Raw genomic sequence first — 26499 nt, forward strand, 5'->3', positions numbered from 1 at the left:
CAAAATGTATAAAAAAACACATTCTCCAAAGCTTCTATGACCCTTCAATTTGTGCATTTGCTAGAAAAGATATTTGGAAACAAATTTCAAACCCTATAATGGCTCACGATAAAGAAAAAAAATCGAATTAAAAACTTGATGTTATTTGATTTCAACTTTTATTGGAAATGAAGTATTATTCTTAAGGTGAATTTCTTAAAATTCTCAAATGAAAGTTCTAAATGTCATTTCTGCTTTGTTTTAAATAATACTACAAATTTTCCTAGATGATAGTTTTACACTTAATAATAATTAACTAACTAATATTTATATATTATTCAATTTAACATTATGACATGAAATTAAAATAATTAATTAAGTTCTGGAAAATGTACTTTTTATTCTTAATATAACAACTGCTTATGTTTGTTGTTCCCTTTTTCAAAAGCTGAAAGCATCGTATTACAAATTGGTATGCTTTCTATCTCTCTCTTTACACGCACACACACACACACACACACACACACACACACACACACACACACACACACACACACACACACACACACATATATATATATATATATATATATATATATATATATATATATGAGAATAGAATAGAAAAGACCTTTAGCAATAACAGATTTGATGTAAAAAATTACACATTTTTACTGTCAAAATTTCATTTAATTTAAGAAGATTTAAATCTTATTAACTATTTACAAATTCAAGTCAATATCTATAAGATTGCAATACATCTACTATATATATTTTTAATTTTTCATAAATTTCTGTAAATATATTAGAATGATTAAAATAACAATTATTCACTTACAATGGATAAGAATAAAGAAGAAAAATAAAGTAAAAGGATTTAAAATTTATATTATAAGATATTTAAATGTTTTAACTAATTCCTTTTTACTTAAAGCTGACAAGCGGTACTTTAAATTATAGTTTTTATGCAATCATTCCCATTGCTACTCAATTATTTTGTGAAAGAAATGCTTCAATATTTTTACTAGTTAAGAACACAGTATTGACAGAAAAGTTATGCGGTAATGAGCAATGGAGTAACTTTATGGAATGTATTGCGTTTCGTAATCTGATATTTGTAGTATTTAGTAAAAAATAAAAGAATATTTATTAACAGATACCTCAAAAACAGGAAGACATCAATAAACATAAAAAACTTTTATAATTTGACACTATAGCATATAAAGATTAAAATGGGAATAGTAATGTGTCTCTTTACAAATACAATTTTTCTAACTAGATTATCAAAGAAAATTTCCAATATATAGTGCTCATAATGCTCTCATTCATGATTTCATTAGTTAATTTTAGTTTAATTATATTAACGTCTTGTTTAGGACTTTTTTTGTAATAAATCTCTGAATTTGGAATTGTTATCGGATGACGAGAAAGCGTTCCTATCCGAAATATCATATATATATATATATATATATTCTTCATGGACATTGCAACATTTAAAAAATGGGATTATTTAATTTAATTCAACCTTTTTTATGTGATGCTTTTGAGTGTTTATTTTATTAATCTTTTAAACTTTTCTTCATCGAATGCAATTAATTTTGTTTATACACCCTAAGAACGAAATTTGCTCTTTGACTTCGAATAATGTATTCTACGAAAAATAACTAATGACAAAACTTTGTTGTGATAAAAAATAATTGATGGTATCAAGTTTTTAAAAAGTCATTACAAATTGTTTTTAATCCGTGAACTTTCCAGATGTAAATACTTCAAACATTGCGTAATTTTTAAAGAACGCACTATGTCTTCTTATTTCTGTAGAAAATAACTCTATTTAACAATCATATTTTCCATATTATGAAGGCATATTTTCTCACAGTACACACGTTTTATTATCTATTGATCTGTATTTTAATGATATATAAAATGATGCTATAAAAATGTTAGAATTATTTTAGAAGACGTTTCGAGTGTTTATTAAATGAAAAATAGTCAGTTTTCAAAAATGTATTCCACTATTTTGAATAAATAATATAATAAGTCGCCATATCCAAATATGTAAAATCTACGAAACATTTAAAAAGACTGAAGTGAAAAGAAAATATCGATCTGTTACAGATATAAATCCTTCGAAGTAATTACGTGTATCCCATTTGATTCATGTGATATAATAAATGAGACATATATGATGCAAATATTTTTCTAGGTTTCTTGTACGAATTTACTTACAAATCATTTGGAATGAAACTAAGAAAATAAATTTTTAAGGGACTTGCTGTTTTAGAAAAATGCTGCATTGCCATTTTTAAAGTATTAAAGAAGTAACGATAATTTTATACTTTATTATTCGCAAATAAAACAGAAAAAAATCAGCAAAATATATTTTTGTATTTTCTATCTGCTCACCATATAAACATTAGCAAAGAAAAAGAAGTTCAAAATATTTTGGGAAACCGATGAAAGAAATTTCCTGTTCTGGATTCCAAAAATTGTTTGGTATTTGTTTGGTATCTTGGGTAAAAGTAATTTGGATTTCGATAGTAATCAAAATATTGGCTTATAAATATATGATTAAATATAGTAAACAAATAATCCTCCGAGAAATGTCAAGTTAAATTTAAATAAAGCATTTATAGCAATGCCCGCAATTATTTAACCTCTCCATGCACTTGGGATGTGCGCATCGACGTCAGTTGTAAATTGTGGATAGCAGTACAAGGTCTGCGATAATAATCTTAATCAGAAGAAATCCACTGAGCATGATATTCGGCAAAGGTTGAATTATTTATTCATTTCCGATTTTCATTTAATTTATTAGTAAACCTAAAATAGGCATTAACACCCATGGAAGTCCAAGGATATTTTGAGGTTTCCAGCTCAATTTAGGATGATGAGTTTCATTAAGTTTCATTAATCTTATAACTTTAAATAAGCAATTCATTTACACACACACATACAATTTTTAAAAACTGTTAGAATAAATATATTCAATTTCCGCTTCCAAGCGTAGGCAGAGCAGAATAGTGGTCACAGCAAAGTAAATGAGGCGTCTCTTGCGGACCATCGGTTGGAGGCGTGTTTTTTTGTTTTTTTTTACTTATGTATTTATATTTATTATTTATGCTTTTAAAGTATATCTATATAGGTGACTTTTCTGAAAAAACGTGATTTTATGCAAAAATGCATAATATAACATTTTATAACTAACTATTAGTGCCTTTTTCTGTCTACTCTCATGATGGCAATATCGAATCCGATTTTATTAGGGTAAAAGTAAGTGTAAGTTCAATAATATAAGTAATGATAAATAAACTGTAAAATGAATGCATGTATTATAGCTGATTATTTGGAATAATATTTTTAACTAAGTGCATTCATGTCTTTTTTTATTATTTAAATAACTAGTTAGACTGTAGGTAAAATTGAAAAAAAAATTCATATGTAATCAGTATGTGCTATGTGTAAATAAATTTTCTCTGAAACAGCAAGATTTTACACACACACAAAAAAAAAATGTTGAGCAAAGCTCGGTCTTCCAAACATTTATTTATGCATGCGAATTTATTTACATGTTTAATATTATTTATTCATGCATTCTAAAGATTTCAGAATTAAGGATACAAGAAAGATTAAAGATTTGAAATATAATTTTATATTATATTATACTTATGTTATTATGTATATGCACTACTGCTCAAAAGTACTGCAAATGTCACGTTTTTTCATGAATATCCCCCCAAAAAAAGTAATATTTTTGCATTTAAAATTATGTTTTTTATGTCAATATGTTAAATAAGTCTAAGGCAAGAAAAAATTAAATTAATTAACTAAAAAAGTATTTAAATTCAAGAAGAATAAAATGCAAACAAAATGTACAAATTATCAGTATCGGAACCCATTTTGGTTCGCCAGAATAAAATGAAGTAAAGAAAAAATTTCATGTTCTTTTGACCAGAAAATATAATAAAAGAGATCAAGTTAACTGAAAATCCTTTAATATTTGGTTCGGCTACCTCTGGAGTCGATCAAAGCAGCCACTTTGTTAGGCATGGAATCCACAAGGCTTTGCAACAAGGCTTCCTCCGTTATTTCATGGTGCTAAACTTTCATTATTGTTTCCAGAAGTTATCATTTTGTTCTGGGATTATTCTCAGTTATTTTATTTCCCATAATAATCTATAATAATAGGATTTAAATCTAGGATAGGCTTTAGTAGGGTTTAAATCTGGAGAGTTACTTGGTTTTGCGAGAACATTAATGCCATATTTTGCAAACTCAACCTTAACCTAAAATAACGAATGTTTCGATATAGAGGTATTTCGATATTTAAATTAATTGTAAAGTGTGCCTTACCTTTTCCGATGTATGACTAGGTCTTGCTGAAATAGCCATTTCTACCTTGGGAACATGTTTGGCAATTGATCTTTCCGCCCACCAACATACTTGTAACATTCATGGCTCCTTGTACAAAGTGAAGTCGTCCAGTTCTGTGATATGACATGCAACCCCCACCATTACGGTTTCTGGATGTGTTGATGCACGAATCAGGCATTCTGGCCTCGTAATCCCCTTTGTTTTAAGCCAAGCGACTTTCGTCGCTGAATATAACTTGTCTCCATTCCGAAATACTCCAATTTTTGTACACCTTGGCCCACTCCAATAATTTTTTCGACAATGGTTTCGTCAGTACTGGTTTTTTTTCCAATACTGGTGTTTTTTGTAACCAGCTTCACAGAGCCTCATGCGAACTGTTCTGTTACTGGCAATGACAAACTTATCCCATTCTCTTGCAAATGTGGCAGAACTTGCAAATCCATTTTTAAGGCATAATTGTGTCAATGTAGCATCAGAACGTTTAGAGGATAACCTCAGGGGACCACTTCTAGGCTCTATATCTACGGTTCCTTCGGTTTTGAATCTCTTTATGAGGCATGAAACAATCGACCATTTGAAAAGTTTCCTTGATGCATTAAAATAACAGCCTGGCGCTTCTCATGAGTTAATCCCCACATCTTAAAAATAATTGATCAAATTAAATTGAAAAGCAATACATAGAAACGCATTTCAACAGCGCAATAAACGAAATGACATATTTCACAGTGGGAGCGATTTTATAATAAACTATTGGGATGACACAATCATAACAGACGATTATTTCAGAATGGATGATACAATATCTTGAAACTTCTCTATCATTTATACAAGAAAATATCACTTTAAATGAAAAAAAAAAGACATATTTCTTTTGGGCCTTATTAATGAAAAAAAGTGCAATTTATCAAACCTGCAATACTTATAACCAGTAATGTGTATGTTATATTATACATATGTCTTGAAGAATTTAAAGGGTTTCATGTTTTTTTTAATTCGTCTCATTGTGTTTCCCAATAATTGACATTGCATATTACTTTCTGGAAGATTACAATATATTTTTAAAATGTGAAAAAAACTAAAAGAATATCTGAAGTATTTTATAAATATAAAAGTTTTATTAACAGAATGTACCAAATACAATTAATATTTTAATAAAAAAAGAAATGCTACAAAATTCATTATTTGACAGTACTTTATTTATTAGAAAATTAATGTAAAAGTGACATCTCTTCAAACTGAGTAAATTCATCAGAAATGCGTTTCAATGATTATTCTTTCTTTACATTACTCGATGCATCTGATTAAAATGATATAAAGACAACACAATTTCATTAAAATGGAAAATTCCTCTCTGCCTCAAGATAAAAGAAAATCATATCTCAGTTTGGAGCACATATGTCATGAATGGAATGATTTTCACTCAAACTCTGGAATGTTTCCCCGAAATGAAAATTATCGATATATTAAGCCATTCCTCTGACACTAATGAACAAATAACGTGGCAGATGACATCTCTGTATGAAAAGTGAGGAAATGAAACATTCTTTCGAGCAAATTAATTATTTGCAAAAGATATATTTCTATTAAACTAAAAGGACCTTAATTCTGTAAAACTTACAGTGCTAATGATTTTCAAAGAATTCTGTTAAAAGCCCTGGTCATCTGCCACTGCGACTCTAAGCATATTTTTAACTTATTATTTATTTTATTCCCACAAAATTATTCTAGAAGGCTATAAACATATTCCGCAACATATTTTAATTAGAATACTTTCTAAGTCTATTTTGCTTAAATTCCGATTCTATTTTTTGAAAAAAATCTGTTTGTCACAAACCAGTTATAAGACATTGAATACGTGTAATTTCTCCATTCTTCAAGGCTCTGATTTGGCTAATGAAATATATATATATATATATCAAAAATGCATCATATCATGCTAAAAAGGCTTAAAATGCCTTATTATAAGTTGAATAAAAAAATGTGAATATTTTCTACAAAATTAAAATTTTAAATTTTTTAAATTAAAGTTTTACAAAATAAAATACTTCGTATCATTACTAATTATCCCATATTTTATGTAATTATATTTTACAAAGCGATTTTTAAACTCTACTGCTCGATGATTTCATCAAAGTGCTTTTGAAAAAAAAAAAAATAATGAACTCAAAACTCGTGAAAATCCCACAATCTAGGATTGAAAATCAATTATGCCCACTACGATGGAAAAGACGCCTTTACTTACTTTAGTACTAAATGGAACCTCCATATCTTCTTCCGAAATTTAAATTTCATCTAAAGAATTGCTCCATTTTAAACCTTAAGCTTATTATCTTCTTCTGAACTGACGCACCGATAGTATATCACTTCTGTTTTTCGCTCTACTACAAGCTACCTCAAATTCAGTAGAAGTGCCGAGGCCCTAATTCTCCTCACACTTCTAATTCAAGGCTTCAAAGAATAAATTGTACCATTTTGATAGATTTTAATAATTATTACTATCTTAAAAATTATTTGATGGAAAATGATAAAAAAATGTTTTAGGACATTTTAAGCATTTAAAGATTTTTTAAAGTTTCTATTGATTTTTTAAACTTAAATTTAAAATTTATTTTTATAAGTTTTTAAAATGCATAATTTTTTTTGTTTATTAAGTATTTTAACGTAAAATAAGATTTATTTTCAAAGATTTATTATATTTTGAGATATATTGAAAAAGTGGAATTATAATTTTACACTTGGAATACAAATTTTAGATTTTAGCTCATTAATATCCTGCTCAAAATTATAAAATGTTATTTGCATAAATTTATTTTTCTTAATCTGTATAATTTGAACATGACAAAAATTGTACTTAGGAAAATATAAACATGATTCATATACTTATAGAGAATATATTTATACATCAATAAGCATTATGCTTCAATTTATTACATTTTTATCTAAGTTTCTTATTAATGAGTCATGTTTTTGACCTATTACACAAGACAGATCACGTTGTTTCACTAGATCCTCTATTTGAAATATGAATTTTGAAATAGTATATCAGTCAATATTTTTTTTTTAATTTGGAATTTCTTATAAATGTATTTGCTTGAGTTTCATTTATACAAGGACAGTTTTGAAAATTTATTGTTACGTTATTTCTGTTATTTCTTTCTATTTTTTTCTAAAATTTATATTCTGTGAAATAATATAAAATGAAATGTTTAGTATTACAGAAAAATGTTAGAACATATTCGAAATTTTTCAGGAGAGCCTTAGACCTACTCCCTGTTATACCGAGGAATCTTTGCTCGGTAACTGAAATGAGGTAAATTCTAAAATGTCGGTGTGAGGAATTGTTAAATGAAATTGCGAAAACTTATATTTATTATGTTTTGCCGTCTTCACTCGTATTAAAATATTTTGTAATCCAAATTGGAAATATTTATAATGTTTTGCAAGCTTCTATCGTGCTAAAATATTTTATAAGGTAAATAGAAATATTCATTTCATTCATAGAACGAAAAATTAGATAGAAACTGTTTTTATTTTTTGTGGCTAAAAAAGGATGAAGTTGAATATTCTACGCCTAAAAAATTTAAGATTATGTCATTGGAAAATGATAGTAAAATTGCTATAAAATTACAGAAATGCATTCCAATGAAATAATGGAATTTAAATGTGGTAGTTAGATTTAATGTTCAGAATTTCATGAAATAAATTACCAATGAAATTAAAAACGTTTTAAAGAATTACTAAAATTAGATTTTGAAATCTATGTTTTCATAATGCATATGGTGGGCAGACAAACGACAGTTGTATAAGTATATTAGTGGTTGTTCGCTTAGAAACAAGTGAAAATGAATAAATCTTGCACATTAAATGTTAGAATGAGTAAAAAGAATGTGCGAAAGTGAAAGTCAAGTTTGCGAAAGAGATTTGATAAAGGGGGTGGGGGGTATTCCCCATCTATAGTTCTTAATGCAGTTGTCATTCGAAAAAAAAGATGAACCTTTTAAATTCCTCACGGGATAATATTTATCCACTAAAGTTGATAATTACATTCCTAACATTTTTAAAAATTGCAGAAAATAGAAATTTGGAAAAGTTATTACTGAAATCATGAAACTAATTATAACCTTTCTGCTTTCAGATCCTTAACTTTGTGCATTAAATAAACATTTCTCTTATAAATACAATGAAAGCTTAAAAGTGATCAGAATGCAAGACAGTCCCATTTATTTTCGTTTTATGTTACATCCCCAATTCCAAAAGGATAATATTTATAAAAGGATAATATTAGAATATCTAAAAATAAAATAGATAAGAAAGTAGATTAATTTCAAGAACAATGCTGTCAAATTAATTTCAAAATAATGAAAATATTGAAAGTAATATTTGAATTGGTTTAATAATTGATAAAATTAAGGCAGCATCCAGAAGGCGTACTATTGATTTAAAGAAAATTTCATATTTATATTTTTTATGATAAGAAAACTTTAAATTGTTTAATTTTCGAATCATCAAGCGAAAAATGTGCCCTTTAATCAGGAAAATATCCTTGAACAATATATCCTTAATTACATTTATTACTAAAATTTGGAGGGGGGTTTGTTTGGGAATTTTTTTGGAGAATAAAGAGAGTTTTAGAAATATGGAAACTTTCTCAAGTTTAATAATTTGGTAGTATTTAAATCATCAATGGATAAAATAAATTCTTCATTTGTCAAATCCAATGTTCGCAAATGGTTTAATTAATTCGTTTTAAAAATATTAATGATATAAGGCAAAAATATTCTCTTTCTTTATCCAGAACCGAACCAAGCAATTCAACAACATCTGAACAACATAGAATAGAAACTATAAATATCATCAGAATATGATTTCCAAGATCGCTAGAAAAATTCGAACGAATCATTCCAAATGCATATAAGAACAAAACTAAAGCAAAGGATTAAAGTGTCGTTGGAGAAACCTGAACATGACATATTTGTCATGTTCAGGTTTAATAACTTGACTTTCTAATATTTAATAACTTTGACTAATATTTAATAACTTGACTTTCAATAAAAGTGCTTCTGAAAACTGCTTCTAAGCACTTCCATAAAATATAGGCAGTTATTTTTACCAAAGCAAGAAGGAATAAGTATTTCTAAAAACATAGAAATAATTTGAAACAGAAATTATAAGATTGTCAAAACATGAAACAAGTATGTATGTACAAATATAATAATTTATTTTAAATGACGGGAAGTAAATGCAAAAATAAAAGAAAAAAATGTGAATCAAGAGCATCAAAGAAATTTTAATATCATATATTTCTACAAAAACAGTTTAATTTCCTGCTTTCAATAAAAGTGCTTTCAGAAAGTGCCACATTCTATCTGAAAAAAAAGAAGAAATATATATATTTAGATTGCAAACATTTAAAAATAGCCTTTGAAGATTCCAAGAATAAATTAACAAATTGCAATTTCGCTGGATTGTTTAGAGCTGGGCAATTCATATGATGAATATATTTTTAGTATCTTTGAAATACGTAAAAGAAATGTTGATGGAAATCGAAGGAAATATATTTTCATTTATCAAATTGTTTGAGTAATATATATTTTAAAAGTGTTTGCATTTATATGTTTCAATTTAATCATTTAGTTATAGGATTTAATTCGTTTCAATTAACAAAGTTTGAAACGCAACAGAAAAACTTTTACATAAATTATATTATACGATAAAAGATAAACGTAATCTAAATTTATCAGGATACATGAATAATCACTGTGTTAAAAGTAATCAGCTTGTATTTATTCAAATGGGAATCTGATTTTACTAGGATAAAAAGAAAAATGTCACGCAGAATCACTTTCAGAAAAATATCACGTAATTAATAATATATGAAAATAGAAAAAAAAATATAAATAAAATGAAGAGGCAATTGAATGAGAATATGAAAATGACGAAAATTAATTTTAATATTTTAAGGCATTTTCTTATAATATATAGTTCTATGTTTTTTTCATTAATATTATTTGAAGAATCTCCTCACTAAATAATTAATAAGCACATTGTGAATTTTGAAGAATTATTAAGTTATCAGAGAATGATAGGTTTTTTTAAATAACATCACAAATTATACGCAACTTAAGAAAAAAAAATAGTTTGTTTATTTAAAAAATGGTAAAAGAAAAAAAAAATCTTTCAATTTCGCATGCAAAGATTAAATACTTATATATCAGGCACATCTTTTAGAATTTTCTCATCAATTTTCACATAGTGTCAAGATTAAACTCTTTTTTACTTTCCTTTAATTTATTTGGCTAATTTCGTTAAATCTATTAATTTTTGATTCACATTCATTAACCGTCTATCAAAATATTGAAGTAAGTGCAGAAGTTTCATTCTACAGTACTTTCTAATATAGCAGTATTGAAATCCTTGGAAGAAAATTTATTTCAGCTATTTTGGAATAGCTTCAATTATTAATCAATAATTATAGTAAAATTGATCAATAAAAAAGTTTTTTATGAATAATTAATAATCTATTTTATTTACAAATGTCTCAAGGATTTTACATTTCCTCTTTCTATGTATGCTTTAAGAAAGAAAAATTAATTTTCATAGAAAATTATTTGATGATATAAAATTAATTTATATTTCAGGACGGACGAAGGACGAAAACGAAGGAATGCTTTTAAGAGAGTAATTGCCATCATTACATAAAACGCGTTTACGAAATTTCCCTGACAGACTTTACAAACAATTAATCTTAAATAAAATTATTGCAAAAATTTCACAATTTCACAGCAGTGAGCTCACTATCGTATGCTGGTTTTCGTTAATTCTGCAAATTAGTTAGATTCATTAATTATACATAATAATTATTTATTTATTTATTATAAAAATTAATTAGACATAAGTTTACCATATAATTATCATTCTTACTAAGTTTAAAATTTTATATTTGGCCTACAAAAACATTTTTGTCCTATTTGATTGATCAGCTTCTGAAAAGCTTACTATTTTTCTTTCAGAAATTCATAAAATAAAAATTGCTTACACATAACTTTCCTATAAATCACCTTACATAAAATTCGCTATCAATTGTTTTTTTTAACAATTTTATCTCAGTAGCGTGTTAAATGAAACTCAGTTAATATTATTAATTTTTTTATTTCTTCAGTAAATATTGAGAGTAAATGATTGTAATTTTCTCTTTACAGCGATCTAAATACATTCATAAATAAATGACATACAAAAAAGCCCACTCCCCAAATAAATGGCATGAAAAGCCGAAACTTATCTAAAAAATCAATTAAAATAAATTAAATGAAGTAATAAGATAAGCATAAAGAGATGAAAGAGAAATATCGCCTCCTAAATTAAATGTCGCTTTTTTCCGATTGTATTATAAATCCGAAAAAAAATTGATAAGAGAAAATTTAATCAAATTCTGACAAAATAAATTAGCGTCGGATTTCGAAGCTTGAAACAAGCCGAAATGAATAAAAAATTTACACGTAATTTAATGTTGTGGATCGCAGTTAAAATTTATCATTCTTTGAAGAAAAAAAATAAAGCAGATAAATAATGTTTTCCGTTTGGATTAGTCATTAACAAATATAAACATTGAAGATAAATAACTTTATTTTATTCTTAATTTATTAACGCTTAATTACTTTTTACCTTCATTTATTTTATTACTTTTGTAATGTAAATTTGTTACAAGCAATTACAATATTATTGTTGGAAAGAGAGAGAAAAGAGATATACCATATTACACTCAAAGAATTAACATTCATCACTTCTTTATTAGAGAATATATATATATATATATATATATATATATATATATATATATCAGACTTAAGGTTGGAGTAATAATAAGTTTTCAGACAGAATATATTTATTTATTTAATTTAATAACTTTAGTTTCTATGAAGCGAGTTTCTTAATCAAAAGTAACTATTCGAATATTCAAAATGCATATTATTGATCAAAGCAAGACTAGTGATTTCGTTCATCAATTTTAAAATGTATTTTGATATATTTATTGCCGTGGTTATTTTGAATACATTTTTCAAAAATCTCATATTTGCTAGAAAATTTTGCAGATGGATTTTATTTTTTAGAAATCTAATATATATGGAAATTGAAACATCTCAGCATACTTGCCGTATTTAGAAGAAAGAAATAGTAACTTGCCGAGATGGCCATTTTCTTAAGGAAAATCACCCAAGAACTTCTGGGCGAATGTTCTACTATATATACGATATTTACATTGTGCCATACCTATAATAACAATGTTCTTGTAACAGATTTATACATCTTTCATTTTCAAAGAGCTCTTCTGTTTAATTTTATCTTGCTTTAAATCAATTTTCCACTCTCGAAACAGTAATAAATTATATTATCTGTACATGTAACAATATAATTGTATTATATTATATTAGCTGTAAATGTAGATAATATAATTATATTATATTATCTGTAAATATAGACCATATACAGACAAAGTAAATTACAACATTCTTACTTACAGCCTTTGAAAAAAAGCTGCCATCTAACTTTATTCTGCTGTCTATCATCGCATATGAAAACTAAAAGTGCTTTCTATTAAATAATATATATAATAAACTATGCAACTCAAATATTCATAGGGGATTGCCCACATATTAAAAATTGCCCAGACCTGGAAATTTCCAATGACAACACCCGTTTTTGATGTCATGAATAGATTATATATGGAGAAATTAAATGGAGTATACATTTCAGTAATATATCATAATTCCATCAGGATATATATGAGAGTTTTAAGGGATTGTTTCCATATTTATATTTCCATATTTATATAAAATTTCAATATTCTCTGAACTTTTTGTTTTAAATTTTTGGGGTACTTTAAAATCTACGTAGTAAATCTTTTGCTATTCTACCCGTGATAAATTTTTAACAGTAAAAATTTCTGAAAAAAGTTGAATTCTTTTTCCGTAAAGAAATATCCAAGGGCATTCAAATTTCGCTGAAATTATGCATGAGCCTGAAATGCAATTACGTTGAAAACATCAAAATAGAAAGCTTCGTTGTATGATTGGAAGAAATAAAATTGAATATTTTAATTTCTTAACAGTAATATTTATTTTAAGTTTCAAATTAATGTTTTACGGATATAGAGAAAAATGTATTTAGTATTAATCTTTTTTGCGTTTTATTCTTGTACTTATTCTTATCAATATATGCTATTCTTATCATCATTACTTACTGTTCATAAACTTTATTTTAGAGCACATAAAAAAAGTAGTGAATTTTCTTCATTGATAAATTTTGACCAGTTTCTTTAATGCTTTATCAGCATCTTAGTCGTCAACCTAATTCATTATATGAAGACAAGTGTGCAAGATATATGCTGGTTATACATATATAGTTTGCTTGCTCGCAAGTAGCAGCAAATCATGTTGAATATCCATTAATTCTACCTATCTTTAATTCTCATTATGTTGCATTGTCTTAATATTAATCCCAGCATTTGCTGATTCGGATGTGTGCAGGAATTTGAAAGCAGATATAAGTATGATTTTCTTATATCTTTATTTTTTTTTTCTTCAAAAGGATAAAGGGATAAAGCTTAATGTGCTTGCATTATTTGACAAATTAAGATTGTTTATATAATTGAGGTCTTATTTTAAATGACTGAAATTATTTATAAAAAAAAGTCTCATAATCTATTAATTATTTTATAAGTATAAAATCTTAAAACAATATTAACTTAAAAATAAATTCAATTTGAAATATTTGATGTTTAATTAAATCGAATCAATTGCCTTACAATTTTATTTCATTTGCTTCTATCTTTCATTTAAGTAAGGCGAAAACTGTGTAATTTTATCTTTACAAATAATGGTGAATTAAAATATCAATCAATATTTTGTGATTCATTAAAAATATTTGGAATTCTCCGCTTTCGTTGTATAGAGAGTAAATAGAAGATATATTTTGAGTCTACAAATTAATACTAAATGTGTTACTAATGTAAATTATCACAAGGTTTTGGTGCCTGAATATTTTTATGAAATTTGAGACCTTTGTAAAAAATATTAAAGTGTATAGAAAATCGGAAAAATTGGATATAAATATCAATACATTTAAGCAGACATAATTGACTCTTTTTTGCTACCGATCATGGAGTTCGGTATCCATTAATTTTGAAGAATAATAATTTAGTCATGATGTTTGCAACAATAAAAAATTAAAATCCTCTAAAAAATTTATTAGGAATTAAAATTCCAATTTCTTAATATTTCCTTATATTCTGTAAATAACATTTTATAAGCCGACAAGTAAAAATATTAGCTTGCAACTCGGACCTAAACTATCATTAATTAAAGGTAGCATCTATTAATATAGCATTATGGAGATGGAAAGCATTCTTTTTTACATTGATTTCGTATTTTTGTCGTTAACGAATTTTGTCCACATATATTCTTATAGAAATAATGTGGAAAATATTATTTGAGTCACAAAATACATGATTAGTAGCATTTGAATTCCAAATAAAATACTATCGACAGTTTACTATTTGTAAATGCTCACCTAAGAACATTATTTTTGAGATTAAGTAAAAAGCTTAATTTTATAGAAAACATACTTGCAGGAATGAACTGAAATTTTACATATAACAATAAAATGATTGTCGTTATATTCATGATTGAAATTAAGTGTATTTTTTTAATTTTTTCGCACATTTAAAATTATTTTTCAATAAATATATTATTTTTAGGGATATAATTAAAAGTTCAAAATTTTTATTTGATAGATGATCAAAATTCATAATTTCGGAATTTTACAATTTTGGAACGAACAGATTTAGAATAATGTAATTTTGTTTCTGGGATAACCGTCTGATGTTATTTTGAAATTTGTTGAGAAAAATGGGTGTTGACACTGGAAATTTCGAAGTTTTTTCGCATTTCAATTTACATGCGGCCAATTAAGAGGTATTTAATTACAATATCTTCCAGACATTGTTGATTCTTTTTGAATTATACCTTTATTATGATTATGTAATGAACGATTCCAGAACAAATCTGGGAGGATAATTTTATTCCCGCGACTGCACAGTATATTATCAAAGCTAATTAAGAGTAATTGATTTATTTAGTAATATTTATATATATATATATATATATATATATATATATATATATATATTGATAATCTGTATTATCTATTCTAATAATAAAGATTAAGTTGTGTGTGTGCGTGTGTTTTGACACTCTACAATCAAATCATTTGACCTACAGTTACGAAATTCGGAACAAGCATACATTGGAGCTTGGCAATTTGAAATAGCATCGAATATTTGAAATTATAATTAACTAAAAACTAAGCGATTTTTTTTGGCATTTTTACGCGATAATTTCCGAAAATATGAAATACAAAAATAAATTTTTCAAACTTTTAAAAAATGTATTTTAATGATATAAATTTAATAGTTGTTGGTGTATTTTCTAAAATTTAGCAATTTTTTAAAAATATTTTTTTTTGCCTAATTTCCAACAACATATTATATTTTTGCCCTGAAATTCAAACTGTTTTCATTTTTTTATTTTGTTATTATCTTCCTTTATTGAAAGCTAAAGACCTAGAATTCTATTTAATATTAGTGTAGATTACCAAACAAATAATAACATGGAGTTACAATATCTCCGGATTCGGGATGAAGGATTTTATTTACAAAATCCTTACCATTTCCAGTATATGTTTTTTTTAACAATTTGAAAATTATGATATTTTGTAAATAATCAACAAATATCCATTTATATTAAAATCAAGGAATCATTCCGGATATAAACTGAACACTAGCTGGAAAAATGTCGTAAAATGTCACTCAAAAAATACAATTCACCGCATATAAATGATCGCAAGCATTTTTCTCAAAAATAAAATGCAATGAAAACCTATAAAATTCAGCTTTATAAAAGAAGTATTAGTTTTACTTCCTATGTTCATATTAGAAATCTCAGGATATGGTGAAAAGTCACGAAAACGGGACTTTGTACGAAATTCAGAAAATTCTGATCATAAAGACATATTTAAGAATATGTCTTTTGAAACCAAAGAAAATAATAGATTCATAGTAAGGCATTTATTTGTTAAAAGTTCAATAGAAATTAGAAAAAAAAAAAATGAGATTAAGTTTAAAACCAAAGTATATCTTATAAACAAAAGAAAACGTGTCTACTTAGATGTTCAATTACTTGATTTGTTATTAACAAAATAAAACTGTTATATAAAATTCTCAATTTACTTGGAATTCTTTATTTTATATTTTCGTCCAAATATTTCAGAAGTTGGAAGCTTCTTTCTTGTTTATCGAACAGAATAAATCTTACCGTAAAAAAAAAAAAATTATAGATGGATTTTAACCAGATTTCAATTACTTTCATGAACACATTAAAATATACTGCTAATATTGATAGAATTGAATTATAAAAAGAAAAAGAAAATCATTACATCGTTAATAAAATAAAGGGCAATTAAAATATATTAAATAAGAAAATGTATAAAGAAGACACCAAACGATGAGAATTTAATCTGAAAACTTCAAAGTAAAGAATTCAAAAGTAGATACTGAATGATTCGAAATAATTTAATCAGATAACTTCAAAATGAAGATTTTCAAAATAAAATGTGAAAATTTAACACCTAAATAAAAAAAAAATATATTTATAAATGCAGATTTTATTCGAAACGTTCCTAATTAGAAATTTGTATTCATTTCCGTGTAGTACAATACAGTCATTTAAAAATTAATTTTTTAAAAATTTCAATTGAAATTCATTGAAATATTTATAAGAGATAAATTTTTATTGCCCTTAATTTATTCTGAGCTATTACGTTTTAAATAATTTCATGGAAATGTACATTAAAATGGAGAATTTTTCATCGTTTTCAAAATAAATAATAATAGAAAAGCGATTTTGCAATTAATTATCAATATTAAAATTTAAGAAAATGCTTTTAAAAATAAGCCGGTATTCAAAAATAATGTTACTGAATTTAGGAAAAAAAATTAATTAACCAGTAATTGTCCTGTTTGTCTCTTTTTATAGAAACATTTATTAATTTTTCTTTTCACATGTGGCATTATATTATTAAAAATATTTTCCTTCAAAGACTATAGAAGAAAAGAATTTGTTCTTGGAAATGTGAAAACAAAATGTGAAATGTAAACAATTGTGAAAATGAAACATAAATTGATAACAGAATACTCCAACATTTTGATATTAAAAAATTTTTGAGAAAAAATTCGGCATTTTAAAGTGTTTACCAGAATATGTATTTAATTCGTATTAATAAAAATATTATGAAATCAATTTTTCTTCGACATTTAATTAGCTTTTCTATTTAGTATCTATATACTTAATTAGTAATAAGAAGAAAATTTAAGAATAGTTCTCCCTGTTTTCTTAGTTAACAAAAATTGCTCTAAGTGAAAATTAGTCATTATTAAACATTTAAATTTCAGTACTTCCTCTGTATCATATGCCAATATGTAACTATTACTTTCAAATTATATATATATATATATATATATATATATATATATATTTTCACAGGTGTTTCCATTATAAGGGAAATAATGGAAACACCTGTGAATAAAAGTGACATTCTTGAATGCGCTTCATAATCAATAAAATATAATAATAGCCACCAGTTTTTTTAGAAATAGCAATTTATATATCCTGGTAGTACGTATGTGATCGCTTTTTTGAAGTTACTTGGTTTTGAAGTAATACTTGGATTTTTTTCAAAAGTGTAAAATCGCGGACCTCTCAGATTTTTAAAGAGGCCCAAATTGTAGGAGCCCGTCTAGCTGGAGCAAGTATGATCACAACTTTCAACTTTTAGGCGTTTCTAAAGGTACGGTGTCTAAAGTCATTGCAGTATATGCACAGCGCGGCAAGACAAGCTCGGCAAAGCACAATCGTGGGCGGAAAGGGAAGCTCAGTGAAAAAGACCCATGGGTATTGAAGCGGATTGCAAAGTTTAACAAGCGAACAACTGCAGCAAGAGTTCAGTACTCATGACAGCAGAGTTCAATACCCATCTGGATTCTCCAGTGCCAATGATTTTACAGTTAGAAAGCAACTTTATAAATAAAACATTTATGGCAGAGCAGCAATTCCCAAGCCACTTATCCCAGATGTTAATGGGAAACGTCGTCTACAATGGTGTCACACTCATAAAACCTGGTCTATTGATAAGTGGAAGAAAGTAATATGGCCTGATGAATCGTATTTCACACATTTCCCGACAACAGGATGAGTGCACGTTTGGAGGACACCTGCACAAGCGTAAGATCATGATTGTCTCCTTGCAGTTGTCAAGCGTGGAGGTGTATTTGTCATGATGTGGGCAGTCATGTCTTGGTTTTCTGATGGACCAATTGTTATCTTGAAAGGAAGGATCACTGGGGAAAAGTATAGAGAAATTTTAACTGATCAAGTCCATCCTATGATGCAAGCTTTATTTCCTGCAAGAGACAGAATTTCCCAAGATGATAATACACCAATCCATGCAGCAAGATTAGTCCAATCATGGTTTAATGAACATGAGGATGAGGTTAAACATCTGACTTCGTCCGCACATCATACGGCCTAAATATAATTGAAGCATTATGGTCTATCTTAGAGCGTTCAAAACGGAATCGATATTCTCCGCCGGTATCTCACCCAGAACTTTCACAATATCTCCCGGATTAATGGTACAATGTTCCTCTAAATACATCCAACACCTGTATAAATCGACTCCTAGGTATTAATCCAAGCTATATTACATGCAAAAGGTGATTCAGCATCATACTATTAAAAGACTCTTTATAAATCTAAGGTGTTTCCATAATTTTGATAACCACACACGCACATACATGTGTGTGTGTGCGTGTATGTGTGTGTGAGAGAGAGTGTGTGTGTTGTGTGTGTTTGCGCTTGCCTGTGTGTATATTCATCTTATATAATATAACTTACAAGAAAAGAATTATGACGAATATTTTAATTTGATCCACGAATTTATACTTATATCTATGATTATCCATGTATATACTTATACATAATAAAGACATTAAAAAAGTCAATAAACTACTTAGTAGAATTTTGAACCGTATACATTTCTATTTTATCGTCAAGAATAAAATGGGAAACAATTCGGTTAAAACATTTCGTTCCATAATTATTTATCTTTATGGCAAAAAATTTATATTTTTATTGAAAAAAACTTAATTTCTCGTGCGTTTTTAATATGATAAGATTAAATAAAAAATACATTATGAGTTGCATGGCAAATAAAATATTAAATTCATGGCTCAATAATCTGTGTCGTGATCACAAAGAAATAGTATGAGATAAAGTTTTATAAAAAAAAATCAAATATCTTCATTTATTCAGATAGGCCCAATCATATTAATTTAACCAATTTTAATTTTCATATATCTCTTTCTCTGAACATCGAATTCATTTTACATGTTGCTACAATCTTCTGTTAAAAAGGATTGGGAATGACATGAAATTAAGAAATAACATCACTTTTCATCTGACAATAAAATTTCTCTGTAGAAACTAGAACAGACAACAATGTTATTTACTAACACATAAATTATCACTTTTTTTCTATTTACATAAATTAAGGAACTTTCAACAACGATATATTGAGTATTAAAACTATTCTATAATTGCTTGGCAAATATTGTTTTTCTAAAAATTAACTTTATATAATTTTAATAAAATGTTTAAAGGAAAGTTTTGATTCTAGAACTAAACAATTTTTCTCTTGAATGTAGTTTTATAAATTTCTTTAAAAGACAATATAATATAATTAATAAAAAAATTGCATTTTTAAAGTATTTCGTAGATATATCTTTAATCGTATTGAAGTTTCAATGTAGATGATGATATCAAATGATATTCGCGAGTTATAAATAATGGCTTCATTCCAAAAGAAAATTTATACTTTATTTTTTCTCATTACGAAATACATTTTGGTTGGTTTAAAAGTTTTTTTTCTTTTTTAAATAACTCTTCCAGCATTTGACAACTGAATAAACAATTTTGCATGAAATGTCTTTTCAGACAATTTTTGATATTTAATTTTTTTTGGATCAAATCAAGATTATTAGAAAGGTATAAACACATAGATAACATCTAATTTTTTCCTAAAAATTCTTTTGTACTTATCAGCTATAATTTCTTATTTTTTCCAATATTTTTCTTCGTTTAATGGTGACAATTTTCATTCTATTTTCTGTTCTTAAAATTTCTTTATGCCTTTGCTTTTATTTAACAATGAAAAATTCCATCTTCAATGCTTTCTTTTAGAAAAAAAATTGTATCCAATGACGTCTTTTTTTTTTCTGAGCTACATAACATGCCTAGAGCTTTAAATAATAATTTATAGAGCTTTAATAATTAATAAGCTCTATTAATAATTAATAGATATTCAATAAATTATTTTTTTATAAACATGATTTATTTTATATTTTTGAAATTCTACTTTTCTTCACATTTTTATTTTCACCGTTTTTGATAATAGAATGCAATAAAAGAATGAAGAATTATTCATATTTTAAATTTGAAGTTATCTTTATGCGATAAAGTTACAGAGTTGCAATTGATACCACAACGCATCAGTTTAAAGATATTTATATCATAAGATGTTATTTTCTGATTTTTAATACAGAATTAATACGCGGAACACATAGATTAGATTTTAATATTAATGACATCCATTAATAATGCAATCGAATTAAAATTGGTCGGCAATCATATCATAATTTATTTCTTCTTATCGTTAATGTGATTTGATACTCGATTGTTAAATTTATTTCAAACTTTAATTGTTTTGTCTGCTTTTCAGATTTTGTAAAATAATAGCATCTACCATCTTTCCTTTAACTTCATAGAATTATTTATTATGTACTGTTTTCAAATCGGCGTATCGGTGCAGTTTTTTTCTTAAAACCAATTAACAATTAAAATAAAATTCTTTTTATCAAGATTCTTAGGGAAATTACAAAATTTTTATTCCTTTCTAAAATTTAATAAATCTAATTCGGTATTTAATGCAGAAAACAACAAGTTTTTTTGGTTGTTGCGTGATTTAAGGATCGTAATTTCAATTAATTTTGCTCTCACTTTCTGGAAGGTAAGAATTAAAAATTTTTTACACTTGTATTTTCTTTATGAAAATGCATTTCTCAATATTCAACTCAGTTATTTGTAAGTGACTAAATTAATTAAATTTATTTGGCACTGTTTCATTGAAGACGTTGTAAAAAATATTTTGAATTTCCATTATTTTCTGCTTATTTAATTTATTTTCTACTTTTTATATTAACTAGAAAATAACGATAAAAAAGTAGAAAATAAATGAAAAGTTATTATTTAATAAATTGATAAAAGTCTGTTTTTAAAACAATATTTTTACTAAACTTATTTTTTGCATAATGTTTGCGCAAACGTTCCCATAATTCCCCAAAAGTACAATATAATGTTCAAACATTTTGCTGCAATAATTATTTGAAATGTTAAGGATAATTTTTAGAATGTAAAAAAAGAAAAAATGATTTGATAATCAAACACATTAGTAAAATGCATAAGTGTATAAAATAAAGTGAGCCATCAAAAATGCAAAGTATGTCAATTAGTGTAATTTGTGATTCGCCAACGTCCATAATCAGTTTCAGACAATGAAAACATTGATATTTGCTATATATAACATTTGAAATAAAGCATATAGTCTTTTTTAAATTACTTTAAAAATAGTTTTTGGAAGTTATAGAATAATAAAGGTATCAGACATTATGCCAACATTTAACAATTTCGCTTATACGTCGGTTATTACGTCAGACCGAAAGAGAAAATGTTCATATGTATTCATATAGCTAATATAATGTGAACAGTTTTACTTATTTATTTAATCAAAGTTTACCTTTTTATGAAATAAATGAATAATTACATGGTTTAAATCATTTATTGACACAGATATTTTTGAGATTATAATAGATTTCTAAGTAATATATAACTGACAAAAGTACTTAACAGACTATTGTTATGATCCATAATAACAAAATGGTATTATTGTAAATGTCAGAATTGCAATGAGAATGAACTCGCTTTTCAGAAATATATATATATATATATATATATATATATATATATATATATATATGTTTCAGTGAGTAGTACAGAATATAAATAAATCATTATGTCTTCGATGTCTACTGGCCATTGGAAAGGAATTATTGCAGAACTTTTTCTTTTCTCGCATTCGGCTTTGATATGAATTACGTTTTAGATTTGCCTGAGACAAATAAACACATAATTGGAATTATGTCTGTAAACATGGTAACTTAAAAATATTTTTAGAGAGAAGGATAAAATTGGATACGTGGCCTATGCATCTAAATTTTCAAATTTCTACCAAATTCGGAACGAAATTCATTAAGTGTGAACTCGTTCATTTGAAATTCATTCAAGTGAACTCGATATCTACAAACGTAAAAAGGTAGATAGAAAAATTTGATTCACAGGTTCAAAATCTAAAATATAAATTTGTTTTAAATTTAGAACTGAATCCATCAAGGGATTGCTTGGCTATCGTTTCTACTGTTCGCATGCATGTAAGTGGGATATCCCGAAGCCGCCATAATTCAAATAAATGAAATTTGGTTCTGAATTGTTTCATCTAATCATTTAAATTTCTAGCATTTATTAATAACATCTAAAGGACAGATTATTATCAAATTTCTAATCAAAAGGTTCGCCTTCTTTCAGTCTATACATCCATTTACTTGCAAAGGTGACAATCCCAAAGCGTAATAATTTAATGAAATTTGATATGTAATATTTTTTACAATTGTAGCTAAATTGTGTGCTCAGTTGTTAAGAAGAGAAGTCGTCCAAAGTACATACTAGGTTTCACTGGTATATATATATATATATATATATATATATATATATATATATATATATATATATATATATATATATATATATATATATATATATATATATATATATATATATATATATACAAAAGTATAAAAATCAAGTTAATAGGAAAATCAAATAAACAGAATAAAAAAGAATCCGGCCTGAAGGCTTTTTCAAGGGTCACCCTCAGGCAGGGATTCAAAGAAAGGGATTTTTTCTGTGAGGAAATCCAGACAAAGGTCTAATAATGATTCCTCGTGACCCGAAAATCCCCTGAAATTAGGCCCAAGAGATATACCATTTTAACAGAAAGGAAAATACAAAACAACAAACTAGAAGAAAATAAGCACTACAAAGTAAAAATACAATAAACAAAAATAACAATATAAACAAAAATAATAATTAAAAAAAATCGCACTAACGGGAAAACGAAAAGGCAATTTCAGAGGATTTTCGGGTCAAGAGGAATCATTATTAGACCTTTGTCTGGATTTCCTCACAGAAAAAATCCCTTTCTTTCAATCCCTGCCTGAGGGTGACCCTTGAAAAAGTCTTCAGGCCGGATTCTTTTTTATTTGTTTTATTTGATTTTCCTATTAACTTCATTTTTATACTTTTGTATCAATTCATCTGTGTTTTGGAAGTAGCTGCAGTTGCGCTCTCTAAATACTATGAAGTTTCTTTCCTTTTCCGGTTTTAGTTTGAATAGGTAATAATTTCTAATTGCGATTTCGAAGCTGTTTTGTTTCGTTTTCATTTTAGTTTCGTTTTCAAACTATTCTTACTTTAGATTGGTTGTATATATATATATATATATATATATATTAAAATCAAGTTAATAGGAAAATCCAAAAAAACAAATAAAAATTAAACCAAAAAAATATAAAAAAGAATCCGGCCTGAAGACTTTTTCAAGGGTCACCCTCAGGCGGGGATTCAAAGAAAGGGTTTTTTTTTCTTTGAAGGAAATGCAGACATTTGTGTAATAATGATTCCTCGTGACCCGAAAATCCCCTGAAATTAGGCGTAAGAGATATACCATTTTAACAGGAAGGAAAATACAAAACAACAAATTAGAAGAAAATAACCACTACTAAGTAAAAATACAATAACAAAAATAAAATAAAAACAAAAAATACCATAAAGTAGCACTAAAGGAGAAACGAAAAGGCAAGAATATACCATCTGCAATCAAGGAAATTTTAAGCTATCGATTGTGATTCGCGCTTTATAAAAACACTAATAGTAAAAAAGCTAAAGTTAAATTAGGTAAAAGCTGTAGGCTTCCAGCGCCATCTATTGAGTGATCTAATATGCAAGGAAAGTTCTATTTTTATCTAAGCCAAAGGATTAATCCCAAACCATACCTTGTTTAATTAAAAAATTGACAGTACAGTAATTTCTGTTATATATATATATATATATATATATATATGCATGACTTTAAAAAATATATCTGAATAACAATGGTTTACATGATGTAGCCAATGTCCATAATTTTATAAACGGAGAGGGAGAATGGCATTTTAATTAAATAATATATGAGAAAGATTCGTGAAGACAACATCGACTCTTGCATTTCAATCCTGACAAATTTTCCTACTTCAAAGTTCTTATGTTTTTATTTTAATTATATATCTTAGAAACAGCTGAATTAGTTTTTAAATAAGATCTTTGTATTTTTTTCTAAAAATGCAATATTTTAATTCTTATATGATGTAATTTGTAAATGATAGTCATAACAAACTCTCGAGATTTTGCTTCTTGTAAACATAAAATTCTTTTAAGGCATTTTTTTAAAAATTTTAATCAGTTGATGATCATATTGCGTATAATAGTTTTAGTCTCCTCAAACAAATAGTCTTTTATTTTATAGTATTTATATTTTAATCTTAGATAAAAAAAAATATTTATAACAAATGAGGTCTTAAAAAACAGTTTCAAAATTTTATATTAGTTGCTTTTTTAATCCTAGATGAGAAAATATTTATAACAAATGAAGTCTTAATAAAGAGTTTCAAAATAAATTGAATACTTTATTCATAATATTGTTATTGTTATGCAATTTAAAGGATATAGCTTCATAAATCAATTAATTTTTATGCCAAACCTTTTACACAAAAATGTTTTAATGGAAACATTTTTTCTTCATTTATTTTACAGATAAATAACTAATTTATAATAAAAATTTAATTTAAATAATGAAAAATTTATGTTTAATATTTCCATATCATTATTAGAAATTCGTAGAAAAGAATTCCAAGAAATGCTTATTTAATTATTTTAATCAATCCATTTTCATTCTTAAGATATCTTTAATGGAATAGAGCTTTCATTTCAAATTTCCCACTTATAGAAATGTTTTATAAGTAAATGGAAAAATATTTTTTCAAAGAAATTAGAATTTTTGAATGCCACATGTTCTGGAATTTCTACTCAAATTGATTCTGATTACTATTTTTCACCTTCTTTTATTTCTTATTAGAATTTCTTCATCTGTAAAGAAAATAAAAATTAAAGTAAAACTCTGTTAAAGAATAAAGATTTGAAAAAAAATCATTATTATTTCTACAGCATTTCGTCTGTGCCTTTTTTTTTCGAAATTAAGGAATTTATCTTCATGTTCTTATTAATGTACTTTTTCTCAAATTTAATTTCGCCTGCAGTTTTCTGATAACAGACTATTGTCTCTTAATTACCTTCTCTTTAATTGAATTTATTCAATAACGCAACGCTTTTTTATAGAAGGAATATATATTGATTGCTTCATTTTAAAAAAAATTCTATGCAAATTTTATTTTTTATTAATTCAATAAGCATGTTTGTCTTGCATTGGCAATACAACAATCAACATCTTTTAGCAATAAATTAAAATTAATTTAATGTTGAAATAATGATTCGATATAAAAATGTATAGCTAATATAATTTTTTTTCATTTGTATTGTGCATATAAGAAAATGGTTATTGGAACAATTATATAAGAATCACAACTTGAAGTCACACTAGGACGCTGTGTTTGACGAATTTTGTAATCCGAAAAGTTCTCCATTCACTTATTTACAATTTCTTCCGATGTTTCAATACCGATTTCAGTTCAGTGTTTTATAGCCGCAAGAGAATGATCATAAACGGCGATTGGATTTACCCGATCAATTCATCATCGTACATGAAACTGATAGC

The sequence above is a fragment of the Argiope bruennichi genome, chromosome 2 (genome assembly GCF_947563725.1).
Source record: "Argiope bruennichi chromosome 2, qqArgBrue1.1, whole genome shotgun sequence".
In the NCBI taxonomy this organism is placed as follows: domain Eukaryota; kingdom Metazoa; phylum Arthropoda; class Arachnida; order Araneae; family Araneidae; genus Argiope; species Argiope bruennichi.